General features: G+C 43.6%; 1 protein-coding gene across 2 annotated transcripts in view; it reads left to right on the top strand.

The window, feature by feature from the left end:
- LOC115112824 (amyloid-beta A4 protein-like) overlaps positions 1–12,275 on the top strand; it is a 60,223-nt gene that overhangs the window by 23,533 nt on the left and 24,415 nt on the right. The gene's annotated exons all lie outside the window — the stretch shown is intronic.

A 12,275-nucleotide genomic window follows, 5' to 3' on the forward strand; every position in this document is an offset into this window, starting at 1 on the left:
TGAGACATCTGTGGCATTGTGTTGTGTGACACAACTGCACATTTGATTGCCTTTTATTGTCCCCAGCGCAAGGTGCACCTGTGTAATGATCATGCTGTTTAATCGGCTTATTGATATACCACACCTGTCAGGTGGATGGATTATCTTGGCAAAGTAGAAATGCTCACTAACAGGGATGTAAACACATTTGTGCAGAATTTTTTGGGGCTTTTATTTCAGGTCATGAAACATGGGACCAACACTTTACATGTTACATTTATATTTGTGTTCAGTCAAATGTTATATTCTCTCAACATTACACACAAAAGAATAAGGACATTACAAATGTCATGTGTGTGTATATATACAGTGTTGTAACGGTGTGCAAATAGTGAAAGTACAAAAGGGAAAATAAATTAACATAAATATGTGTTCTATTTACAAGGGTGTTTGTTCTTCACTAGTTGCCCTTTTTCTTGTGGCAACAGGTCACAAATCATGCTGCTTTGATGGCACACTAGTATTTCACCCAACAGATATGGGAGTTTATCAAAATTGGATTTGTTTTCAAATACTTTGTGGATCTGTGTAATCTGAGGGAAATTTGTCTCTATGGTCATACATTTGGCAGGAGGTTAGGAAGTGCAGCTCAGTTTCCACCTACTTTTGTGGGCAGTGTGCACATAGCCTGTCTTCACTTGAGAGCCAGGTCTGCCTATGGCAGCCTTTCAATAGTAAGGCTATGCTCACTGAGTCTGTACATAGTCAAAGCTTTCCTTCATTTTGGGTCAGGTATTCTGCCAGTATTCTCACCTCTCTATCTATCTAGTGGTCTCTCTCCTCTATCTATCTAGTGGTCTCTCTCCTCTATCTTTCTAGTGGTCTCTCTATCTAGTGCTCTCTATCTAGTGGTCTCTCTCCTCTATCTTTCTAGTGGTCTATCTTTCTAGTGGTCTCTCTATCTAGTGGTCTCTATCTAGTGGTCTATCTATCTAGTGTGCTCTCCTCTATTCAGTTCAAGGGGCTTTATTGGCATGGGAAACATATGTTAACATTGCCAAAGCAAGTGAAGTAGATAATATACAGAAGTGAAATAAACAATAAAAATTACACTCACAGAAGTTCCAAAATAATAGACATTACAAATGTCATATTATGTATATATACAGTGTTGTAACGATGTACAAATGGTTGAAGTACAAAATGGAAAATATATAAGCATAAATATGGGTTGTATTTACGAGGGTGATTGTTCTTCACTGGTTGACCTTTTCTTGAGGCAACAGGTCACATGTTGCTTCTGTGATGGCACACTGTGGTATTTCACCCAGTAGATATGGGAGTTTATCAAAATCGGGTTTGTTTTCAAATTATTTGTGGATCTGTGTAATCTGAGGGAAATATGTGTCTCTAATATGGTCATAAATTGGGCAGGAGGTTATGAAGTGCAGCTCAGTTTCCACCTCCATTTGGTGGGCAGTGTGCACAAAGCCTGTCTTCTCTTGAGAGCCAGGTCTGCCTACGGCAGCTTTTCTCAATAGCAAGGCTATGCTCAGAGTCTGAATATAGTCAAAGCTTTCTTTGAGTTTGGGTCAGTCACAGTGGTCAGGTATTCTGCCACTGTGCACTCTCTGTTTAGGGCCAAATAGCATTCTAGTTTGCTGTTTTTTTGTTAATTCCTTGACACATTGGAAAGAATTCTCTTTTTGTTTTCTCATCATTTGGTTGGGTCTAATTGTGTTTCTGTCCTGGGGCTCTGTGGGGTGTGTTTGTGAACAGCGCCCCAGGACCAGCTTGCTTAGGGGACTCTTCTCCAGGTTCATCTCTCTGTAGGTGATGACTTTGTTATGGAAGGTTTGGGAATCGCTTCCTTTTAGGTGGTTGTAGAATTTAACGGCTCTTTTCTGGATTTGGATAATTAGCGGGTATCGGCCTAATTCATCTCTGCATGCATTATTTGGTGTTCTACGTTGTACACGGAGGATATTTTTGCAGAATTCTGCATGCAGAGTCTCAATTTGGTGTTTGTCCCATTTTGTGAATTCTTGGTTGGTGAGCGGACCCCAGACCTCACAACCATAAAGGGCAATGGGTTCTATAACTGATTCAAGTATTTTTAGCCAGATCCTAATTAGTATGTGGAATTTTATGTTCCTTTTGATGGCATAGAAGTGACTTCTTGCCTTGTCTCTCAGATCGTTCACAGCTTTGTGGAAGTTACCTGTGGCGCTGATGTTTAGGCCAAGGTATGTATGTTTTTTTTGTGTGCTCTAGGGCAATGGTGTCTAGATGGAATTTGTATTTCTGGTCCTGGCGATTGGACCTTTTTGGACACCATTATTTTGGTCTTACTGAGATTTACTGTCAGGGCCCTGGTCTGGCAGAATCTGTGCAGAAGATCTAGGTGCTGCTGTAGGCCCTCATTGGTTGGTGACAGAAGCACCAGATTATCAGCAAACAGTAGACATTTGACTTCAGATTCTAGTAGGGTGAGGCCGGGTGCTGCAGACTGTTCTAGTGCCCTCACCAATTCGTTGATATACAGTGGGGCAAAAAAGTATTTAGTCAGCCACCAATTGTGCAAGTTCTTCCACTTAAAAAGATGAGAGGCCTGTAATTTTCATCACTTCAACTATGACAGTACACTTCAACTATGACAGACAAAATGAGAGAAAAAAATCCAGAAAAGCACATTGTAGGATTTTTTTTATGAATTTATTTGCAAATTATGGTGGAAAATAAGTATTTGGTCACCTACAAACAAGCAAGATTTCTGGCTCTCACAGACCTGTAACTTCTTCTTTAAGAGGCTCCTCTGTCCTCCACTCGTTACCTGTATTAATGGCACCTGTTTGAACTTGTTATCAGTATAAAAGACACCTGTCCACAACCTCAAACAGTCACACTCCAAACTCCACTATGGCCAAGACCAAAGAGCTGTCAAAGGACACCAGAAACAAAATTGTAGACCTGCACCAGGCTGGGAAGACTGAATCTGCAATAGGTAAGCAGCTTGGTTTGAAGAAATCAACTGTGGGAGAAATTATTAGGAAATGGAAGACATACAAGACCACTGATAATCTCCCTCGATCTGAGGCTCCACGCATGATCTCACCTCGTGGGGTCAAAATGATCACAAGAACGGTGAGCAAAAATCCCAGAACCACACGGGGGGACCTAGTGAATGACCTGCAGAGAGCTGGGACCAAAGTAACAAAGCCTACCATCAGTAACACACTACGCCGCCAGGGACTCAAATCCTGCATTGCCAGATGCTTAAGCCAGTACATGTCCAGGCCCGTCTGAAGTTTGCTAGAGAGCATTTGAATGATCCAGAAGAAGATTGGGAGAATGTCATATGGTCAGATGAAACCAAAATATAACTTTTTGGTAAAAACTCGTCTTGTTTGGAGGACAAAGAATGCTGAGTTGCATCCAAAGAACACCATACCTACTGTGAAGCATGGGGGTAGAAACATCATGCTTTGGGGCTGTTTTTCTGCAAAGGGACCAGGACGACTGATCAGTGTAAAGGAAAGAATGAATGGAGCCATGTATCGTGAGATTTATTAGTAAAAACCTCCTTCCATCAGCAAGGGCATTGAAGATGAAACGTGGCTGGGTCGTTCAGCATGACAATGATCCCAAACACACCGCCCGGGCAACGAAGCATTTCAAGGTCCTGGAGTGGCCTAGCCAGTCTCCAGATCTCAACTCCATAGAAAATCTTTGGAGGGAGTTGAAAGTCCGTGTTGCCCAGCAACAGCCCCAAAACATCACTGCTCTAGAGGAGATCTGCATGGAGGAATGGGACAAAATACCAGGAACAGTGTGTGAAAACCTTGTGAAGACTTACAGAAAACGTTTGACCTCTGTCATTGCCAACAAAGGGTATATAACAGTATTGAGAAACTTTTGTTATTGACCAAATACTTATTTTCCACCATAATTTGCAAATTAATGAATTAAAAATTCCTACAATGTGATTTTCTGGATTTTTTTTGGTGGGAGAACTTGCACAATTGGTGGCTGACTAAATATTTTTTTGTCCCACTGTATATGTTGAAGAGGATGGGGCTTAAGCTGCATCCCTGTCTCCCCCCACGGCCCTGTGGGAAAAAATGTGTGTGCCTTTTATACCTATTTTAACTGCGCACTTGTTGTTTGTGTACATGGAATTTATAATGTTGTTTGCTTTTCCCCCAATACCACTTTCCATCAATTTGTATAGCAGACCCTCATGCCAAATTGAGTCGAAGGCATTTTTTAAATCAACGAAGCATGAGAAGACTTTGCCTTTGTTTTGGATTAGTTTGTTTGTCAATTAGGGTGTGCAATGTGAATACGTGGTCTGTCGTGTGATAATTTGGTAAAAAGCCAATTTGACATTTGCTCAGTACATTATTTTCACAGAGGAAATGTACAAGCCTGCTGTTAATGAAAATGCAGAGGATTTTCCCAATGCTGCTGTTGACGCATTTTGGGGTCAAATTTGTCTCCACTTCTGTGGATTGGGGTAATCAGTCCTTGTTTCCAAATATTGGGGAAGATGCCAGAGCTAAGGATGATGTTAGTGTTTTAGTATAGCCAATTGGAATTTGTTGTTTATATATTTGATAATTTCATTGAGGATACCATCAACACCACAGGCCTTTTTGGGTTGGAGGGTTTTTATTTTGTCCTGTAGTTCATTCAAGGTAATTGGAGAATCCAGTGGGTTCTGGTAGTCTTTAATAGTTGATTCTAAGATTTGTATTTGATCATGTATATGTTTTTGCTGTTTGTTCTTTGTTATAGAGCCAAAAAGATTGGAGAAGTGGTTTACCCATACATCTCCATTTTGGATAGATCATTCTTTGTGTTTAGTGTTTTCCAGTTTTCCCAGAAGTGGTGAGACTATATGGATTCTTCAATTACATTGAGCTGATTTCTGACGTGCTGTTCCCTCTTTTTCCGTAGTGTATTTCTGTATTGTTTTAGTGATTCACCAAACTCCGGTTTTCCGGGTCTTTGTTTTTGGTTGAACAGGTTTCTCAATTTCTTTCTTAAATTTTTGCATTCGTCATCAAACCATTTGTCATTGTGGTTCATTAAAAAAAATTTTTTTTTTACATTTTTGGATTTGATAGGGAAGCTGAGAGATAAAATATAAGATTTTCTACTGCCCAGTTTACGGCTTCACTATTACAGTGGAATATTTTATCCAGGAAGTTGTCTAAAAGGGATTGAATTTGTTGTTGCCTAATTGTTTTTTTGGTAGGTTTCCAAACATTCCTTCCATCTATAGCATTTCTTAATATTATTCAGTTCCTTTAGCTTTGAAGCCTCATGATTGAGCATAGCTCTGTTCAAGTAGATTGTGAGTTTGCTGTGGTCTGATAGGGGTGTAAGTGGGCTGACTGTGAACACTCTGAGAGACTCTGGGTTGAGGTCAGTGATAAAGTAGTCTACAGTACTACTGCCAAGAGATGAGCTATAGGTTTACCTACCATAGGAGTCCCCTCGAAGCCTACCATTGACTATGTACATACCCAGCGTGCGACAGAGCTGCAGGAGTTGTGACTTGTTTTTGTTGGTTATGATGTCATAGTTGTGTCTAGGGGGGCATATGGGGGAGGGAATGCTGTCACCTCCAGGCAGGTGTTTGTCCCCTTGTGTGCTGAGGGTGTCAGGTTCTTGTCTGGTTCTGGCATTTAGGTTGCCACAGACTAGTAAATTCTCTCCCTGGAAGATAATTGATTGATTTCCCCCTCCAGGATAGCATTTAGGTTGCCACAGACTAGTACGTTCTCTCCCTGGAAATGATTGATTTCCCCCTCCAGGATGGAGAAGCTGTCTTAATTAAAGTATGGGGATTCTAGTGGGGGGATATAGGTAGCACACAGGAGAACATTTTTCTCTGAGGTAATTTCCTTTTGAATTTCTAGCCAAATGTAAAATGTTCCTGTTTTGATTAATTTAATAGATCAAGTTAGGTCTGCTCTTTACCAAATTAGCTTATCTCCTGAGTCCCTTCCCTGTTTCACACCTGGTAGTTTAGTGGATGGGACTACCAGCTCTCTGTAACCTAGAGGGCAACCAGTGGGTCCGTCTCCTCTATACCAGGTTTACTTGTAGGATGACGATGTCTGTATTACCGATTTCTTTGATGAAGTCCAGGTTCCTGATCTTTAGGCCAAAGGCAGATGACCTCAGACCTTGGGTATTCCAGGATGAGATAGTGAAGGCTTTGTTTTCCATAAAGTGTCCAATGTTGTTGATCGAGTGGTTTGGCCTCAGGCCAGTAAGTGTGAGCAGAGCCTGCTGAGCATCTGGTACATGCCATTGGCTTGGGCTAGTGTAAGAGTGGAGGTTGGGCCTGTTTGCCCACTCACTGCCTGGGCGTATGTGTAACTTCCATGTTGAGGCCCTCTTTGCGGGGGTGGGGTGCATGGGGTGGGAAGGAGGGGCATAGGTCGGATCTGAGGCTGGTGGTGTTGTGGTCTGGATGTAGGTCCTCTCGGCATGGGTCCTCTATGTGTAGGTCCAGGGGGGGTCCCGCAGGTTTGGGAGTGTTGCTGGTCTGGGGGTGTCCATTGATTTGTTGCTCCTGTGTGAAGTGTTGGGGCTGCGTTTGAGAGCGATGTCTTTAGATGTCTTTAGAGTCCTGGCGAAGGTGGGCACTGCTGCCTTGTATAGGTGGACCTGGTCATAGATGCTGTTCAAGTCCGGGGTGGAGTGGTGGGCCAGGAAAACATTTGGTTTTGAGGCACTGTCATGGGAAATACTTGCGTTTACCTGCTGTATGGTAGCAGGGTGGAAGTCTTTAGTGGTAGCAAATCAAATTTGATTTGTCACATACACATGGTTAGCAGATGTTAATGCGAGTGTAGCGAAATGCTTGTGCTTCTAGTTCTGACCATGCAGTAATATTTAACAAGTAATTTAACCTAACAATTTCACAACAACTACCTTGTACACACAAGTGTAAATGAATGGATAAGAATGTCTACATAAAAATATATGGATGAGTGATGGCCGAACGGCATAGGCAAGATGCAGTAGATGGTATAGAGTACAATATATACATATGAGATGAGTAATGTAGGGTATGTAAACATTATATAAAGTGGCTAGTGATACATTTATTACATCAATTTTTCCATTGTTAAAATGGCTAGAGTTGAGTCAGTATGTTGGCAGCAGCCCCTCAATGTTAGTGATGATTGTTTAACAGTCTGATGGCCTTGAAATAGAAGCTGTTTTTCAGTCTCTCGGTCCCCGCTTTGATGCACCTGTACTGACCTCGCCTTCTGGATGATAGCGGGGTGAACAGGCAGTGACTCGGGTGGTTGTTGTCCTTGATCTTTTTGGCCTTTCTGTGACTTCGGGTGGTGTAGGTATTCTGGAGGGCAGGTAGTTTGCCCCCGGTGATGCGTTGTGCAGACCTCACTACCCTCTGGAGAGCCTTGCGGTTGTGGGCGGAGCAGTTGCCGTATCAGGCGGTGATACAGCACGACAGGATGCTCTCGATTCTGTAGAAGTTTGTGTTTTTGGTGACAAGCCGAATTTCTTCAGCCTCCTGAGGTTGAAGAGGTGCTGCTGCGCCGCCTTCACCACGCTGTCTGTGGGTGGACCATTTCAGTTTGTCCGTGATGTGTACGGCGAGGAACTTAACTTCCCACCTTCTCCACTACTGCCTTGTCGATGTGGATAGCAGGCTGCTCCCTCTGCTGTTTCCTGAAGTCCACGGTGATCTAGCAGGGTGGAGATACGCACTTGTGCATTGGGGAAAGTAGAAGAAGCTTTTTCAATCACTCCCTTCAGCGCTGTGGCCACCCTTTCCTTCTGTGTTCTCAGATTGTTTGTGTCTGTGTGTAATATTATGTGGCTAGGTGAACCTAGTTGGTCCTCAGACAGAAGGTCTAGGGCGCGCTGGGTGTTTGGACACCAGAGTTTAGACACACTGTGTTTGGGAGAAAAAAATATATTGTATATATTTCCTGTTTGAGGACAATCTGTGTCTTGTGTATGTCCTCAGTGGGTGTGTGTGTGTGTGGTGGTGGGGGGGGTCAGGAGGGCTATCAGGGCGGCTGACGGGGGGGGATGCTCAGAGGGGGTGAGGTCCTCTGGGCTTGGGGTTCTTCATTTGTCTGGTCAGGGTCTGGTGTGGACTGTTCTGCTGTGGTGTCAAGACTTTTGTCAGGAGCTGAGGTGGGCTGGTCTGCTGGCTTCTCTGCGGAGGTGGCCACCTCTAGTGGGTTGTTCTGTCACACGCCATCCCTCTAACCCTCTCCTCTAGCAGTCTGATCCTCTCCTCTAGTGCTCTGTTCTTCTCCTGCTCTTGCTTTTTATATTGTTGAAGTTGTCTCACTATCTATCTATCTATCTATCTATCTATCTATCTATCTATCTATCTATCTATCTATCTATCTATCTATCTATCTATCAATGAATCAATCAAATGTATTTATAGAGCCCTTCTTACATCAGATGATGTCACAACATGCTGTACAGAAACCCAGCCTAATAACCCAAACGGCAACAATGCAGGTGTAGAAGCATGGTTGTTAGGAATAACTCCCTAGAAAGGCCGGAACCTAGGAAGAAACCTAGAGAGGAACCAGGCTATGATGGGTGGCCAGTCCTCTTCTATCCATCTTGTATTCTCTTCTCTATCTAGTATTCTCTCATCTATCCATCTACCCATCTACCTATCCATCTACCGATCCATCTCGTGTTCTCTCCTCTACCGATCCATCTCGTGTTCTCTCCTCTACCGATCCATCTCGTGTTCTCTCCTCTACCGATCCATCTCGTGTTCTCTCCCCTACCGATCCATCTCGTGTTCTCTCCTCTACCGATCCATCTCGTGTTCTCTCCTCTACCGATCCATCTCGTGTTCTCTCCTCTACCGATCCATCTCGTGTTCTCTCCTCTACCGATCCATCTCGTGTTCTCTCCTCTACCGATCCATCTCGTGTTCTCAGTCCAGGGGGGTTCTGATCTATGCGGTAGCAAGGGGTGGTGTAAACAGAGGAAGAGTCAGCTTTAAAAAAAATATATATATATTTAATGTTCATAGAATGGCCCTCGGATGGTTCAAGAAAGGGAAACAAAATCCTAGTTCGGTTCAGAGCACTTCACTTACAAACCAAAGATCGTTTTGATAATCAACAAAATAATCTCTTTTGTGACTAAGCTTGGCTTTGGCTCGCAGCTACGGGAATCACTCACGCACATTCATCTTTTAATCCGTTTTGTCTTGGTCTCTCAATGTCCTGTTCTTTCCTTGTTTCTTCATTCTATTTTTTAAACTTTTATTTATTTATTTATTTCACCTTTATTTAACCAGGTAGGCAAGTTGAGAACAAGTTCTCATTTACAATTGCAACCTGGCCAAGATAAAGCAAAGCAGTTTGACACATACAACAACACAGAGTTACACATGGAATAAAAAAAACAAAGTCAATAATACAGTAGAAAAATAAGTCTATATACAATGTGAGCAAATGAGGCGAGATAAGGGAGGTAAAGGCAACAAAAAAAAAGGCCATGGTGGCAAAGTAAATACAATATAGCAAGTAAAACACTCAAATGGTAGGTATGCAGCGGAAGAATAGAAATAATGGGGTGCAAAGGAGCAAAATAAATAAATACAGTAGGGGAAGAGGTAGTTCTGTTATAATCTCTACCCGGCACAGCCAGAAGAGGACTGGCCACCCCACATAGCCTGGTTCCTCTCTAGGTTTCTTCCTAGGTTTTGGCCTTTCTAGGGAGTTTTTCTTAGCCACCGTGCTTTTACACCTGCATTGCTTGCTGTTTGGGGTTTTAGGCTGGGTTTCTGTACAGCACTTTGAGATATCAGCTGATGTACGAAGGGCTATATAAATACATTTGATTTGATTTGATTAGTTGTTTGGGCTAAATTATAGATGGGCTATGTACAGGTGCAATAATCTGTGAGCTGCTCTGACAGCTGGTGCTTAAAGCTAGTGAGGGAGATAAGTGTTTCCAGTTTCAGAGATTTATGTAGTTCGTTCCAGTCATTGGCAGCAGAGAACTGGAAGGAGAGGCGGCCAAAGGAAGAATTGGTTTTGGGGGTGACCAGAGAGATATACCTGCTGGAGTGCGGGCTACAGGTGGGTGATGCTATGGTGACCAGCGAGCTGAGATAAGGGGGGACTTTACCTAGCAGGGTCTTGTAGATGACATGGAGCCAGTGGGTTTGGCAACGAGTATGAAGCGAGGGCCAGCCAACGAGAGCGTACAGGTCGCAATGGTGGGTAGTATATGGTGCTTTGGTGACAAAACGGATTGCACTGTGATAGACTGCATCCAATTTGTTGAGTAGGGTATTGGAGGCTATTTTGTAAATGACATCGCCGAAGTCGAGGATTGGTAGGATGGTCAGTTTTACGAGGGTATGTTTGGCAGCATGAGGAAGGATGCTTTGTTGCGAAATAGGAAGCCAATTATAGATTTAATTTTGGATTGGAGATGTTTGATGTGAGTCTGGAAGGAGAGTTTACAGTCTAACCAGACACCTAGGTATTTGTAGTTGTCCACATATTCTAAGTCAGAACCGTCCAGAGTAGTGATGTTGGACAGGCGGGCAGGTGCAGGCAGCAATCGGTTGAAGAGCATGCATTTAGTTTTACTTGTATTTAAGAGCAATTGGAGGCCACGGAGTGAAAGTTGTATGGCATTGAAGCTCGACTGGAGGGTTATTAACACAGTGTCCAAAGAAGGGCCAGAAGTATACAGAATGGTGTCGTCTGGGTAGAGGTGGATCAAAGACTCACCAGCAGCAAGAGTGACATCATTGATGTATACAGAGAAGAGAGTCGGTCCAAGAATTGAACCCTGTGGCACCCCCATACAGACTGTCAGAGGCTCGGACAACAGGCCCTCCGATTTGACACACTGAACTCCATCAGAGAAGTAGTTGGTTAACCAGGCGAGGCAATCATTTGAGAAACGAAGGCTATCGAGTCTACCAATGAGGATGTGGTGATTGACAGAGCCGAAAGCCTTGGCCAGGTCAATGACTACGGCTGCACAGTATTGTTTCTTATCGATGGCAGTTATGATATTGTTTAGGACCTTGAGCGTGGCTGAGATGCACCCATGACCAGCTCTGAAACCAGATTGCATAGCGGAGAAGGTATGGTGGGATTCGAAATGGTTGGTATTCTGTTTGTTGACTTGGCTTTCGAAGACCTTAGAAAGGCAGGGTAGGATAGATATTGGTCTGTAGCAGTTTGGGTCAAGAGTGTCCCCCCCTTTGAAGAGGGGGATGACCGCAGCTGCTTTCCAATCTTTGGGAATCTCAGACGACACGAAAGAGAGGTTGAACAGGCTAGTAATAGGGGTTTCAACAATTTTGGCAGATCATTTTAGAAAGAAAGGGTCCGGATTGTCTAGCCCGGCTGATTTGTAGGGGTCCAGATTTTACAGCTCTTTCAGAACATCAGCTGACTGGATTTGGGAGAAGGAGAAATGGGGAAGGTTTGGACGAGTTGCTGTGGGGGGTGCAGTGCTGTTGACCGGGGTAGGGGTAGCCAGGTGGAAAGCATGGCCAGCCGTAGAAAAATGCTTTTTGAAATGTTCAATTACAGTGGAATTATCGGTGGTGACAGTGTTTCCTATCTTCAGTGCAGTGAGCAGCTGGGAGAAGGGGTTCTTATTCTCCATGGACTTTACAGTGTCCCAGAACTTTTGAGTTGTGTTGCAGGAAGCAAATTTAAACTTTTAGCCTTGGCTTTTCTAACTGCCTGTGTACATCGGTTTCTAGCTTCCATGAAAAGTTGCATATCATGGGGTCTGTTCGATGCTAATGCATAACGCCATAGGATGTTTTTGTGTTGGTTAAGGACAGTCAGGTCTGGAGAGAACCAAGGGCTATATCTGTTCCTGGTTCTACATTTCTTGAATGGGGCATGCTTATTTAAAATGGTGAGGAAGTCATTTTTAAAAAAAAACAGGCATCCTCTACTGACTGGATGAGGTCAATGTCCTTCCAGGATACCCCGCCAGGTCGATTAGAAAGGCCTGCTCACTGAAGTGTTTCAGGGAGCGTTTGACAGTGATGAGTGGAGGTCGTTTGACCGCTGACCCATTACGGAAGCAGGCAATGAGGCAGTGATCACTGAGATCTTGGTTGAAAACCGCAGAGGTGTATTTAGAGGGCAAGTTGGTTAGGATGATATCTATGCGGGTGCCCATGTTTACGGCTTTGGGGTGGTACCTGTTAGGTTCATTGACAATTTGTGTGAGATTGAGGGCATCAAGCTTAGATTGTAGGATGGCTGGGG

The sequence above is a fragment of the Oncorhynchus nerka genome, linkage group LG3 (genome assembly GCF_034236695.1).
Source record: "Oncorhynchus nerka isolate Pitt River linkage group LG3, Oner_Uvic_2.0, whole genome shotgun sequence".
NCBI classification, from domain to species: Eukaryota; Metazoa; Chordata; class Actinopteri; order Salmoniformes; family Salmonidae; genus Oncorhynchus; species Oncorhynchus nerka.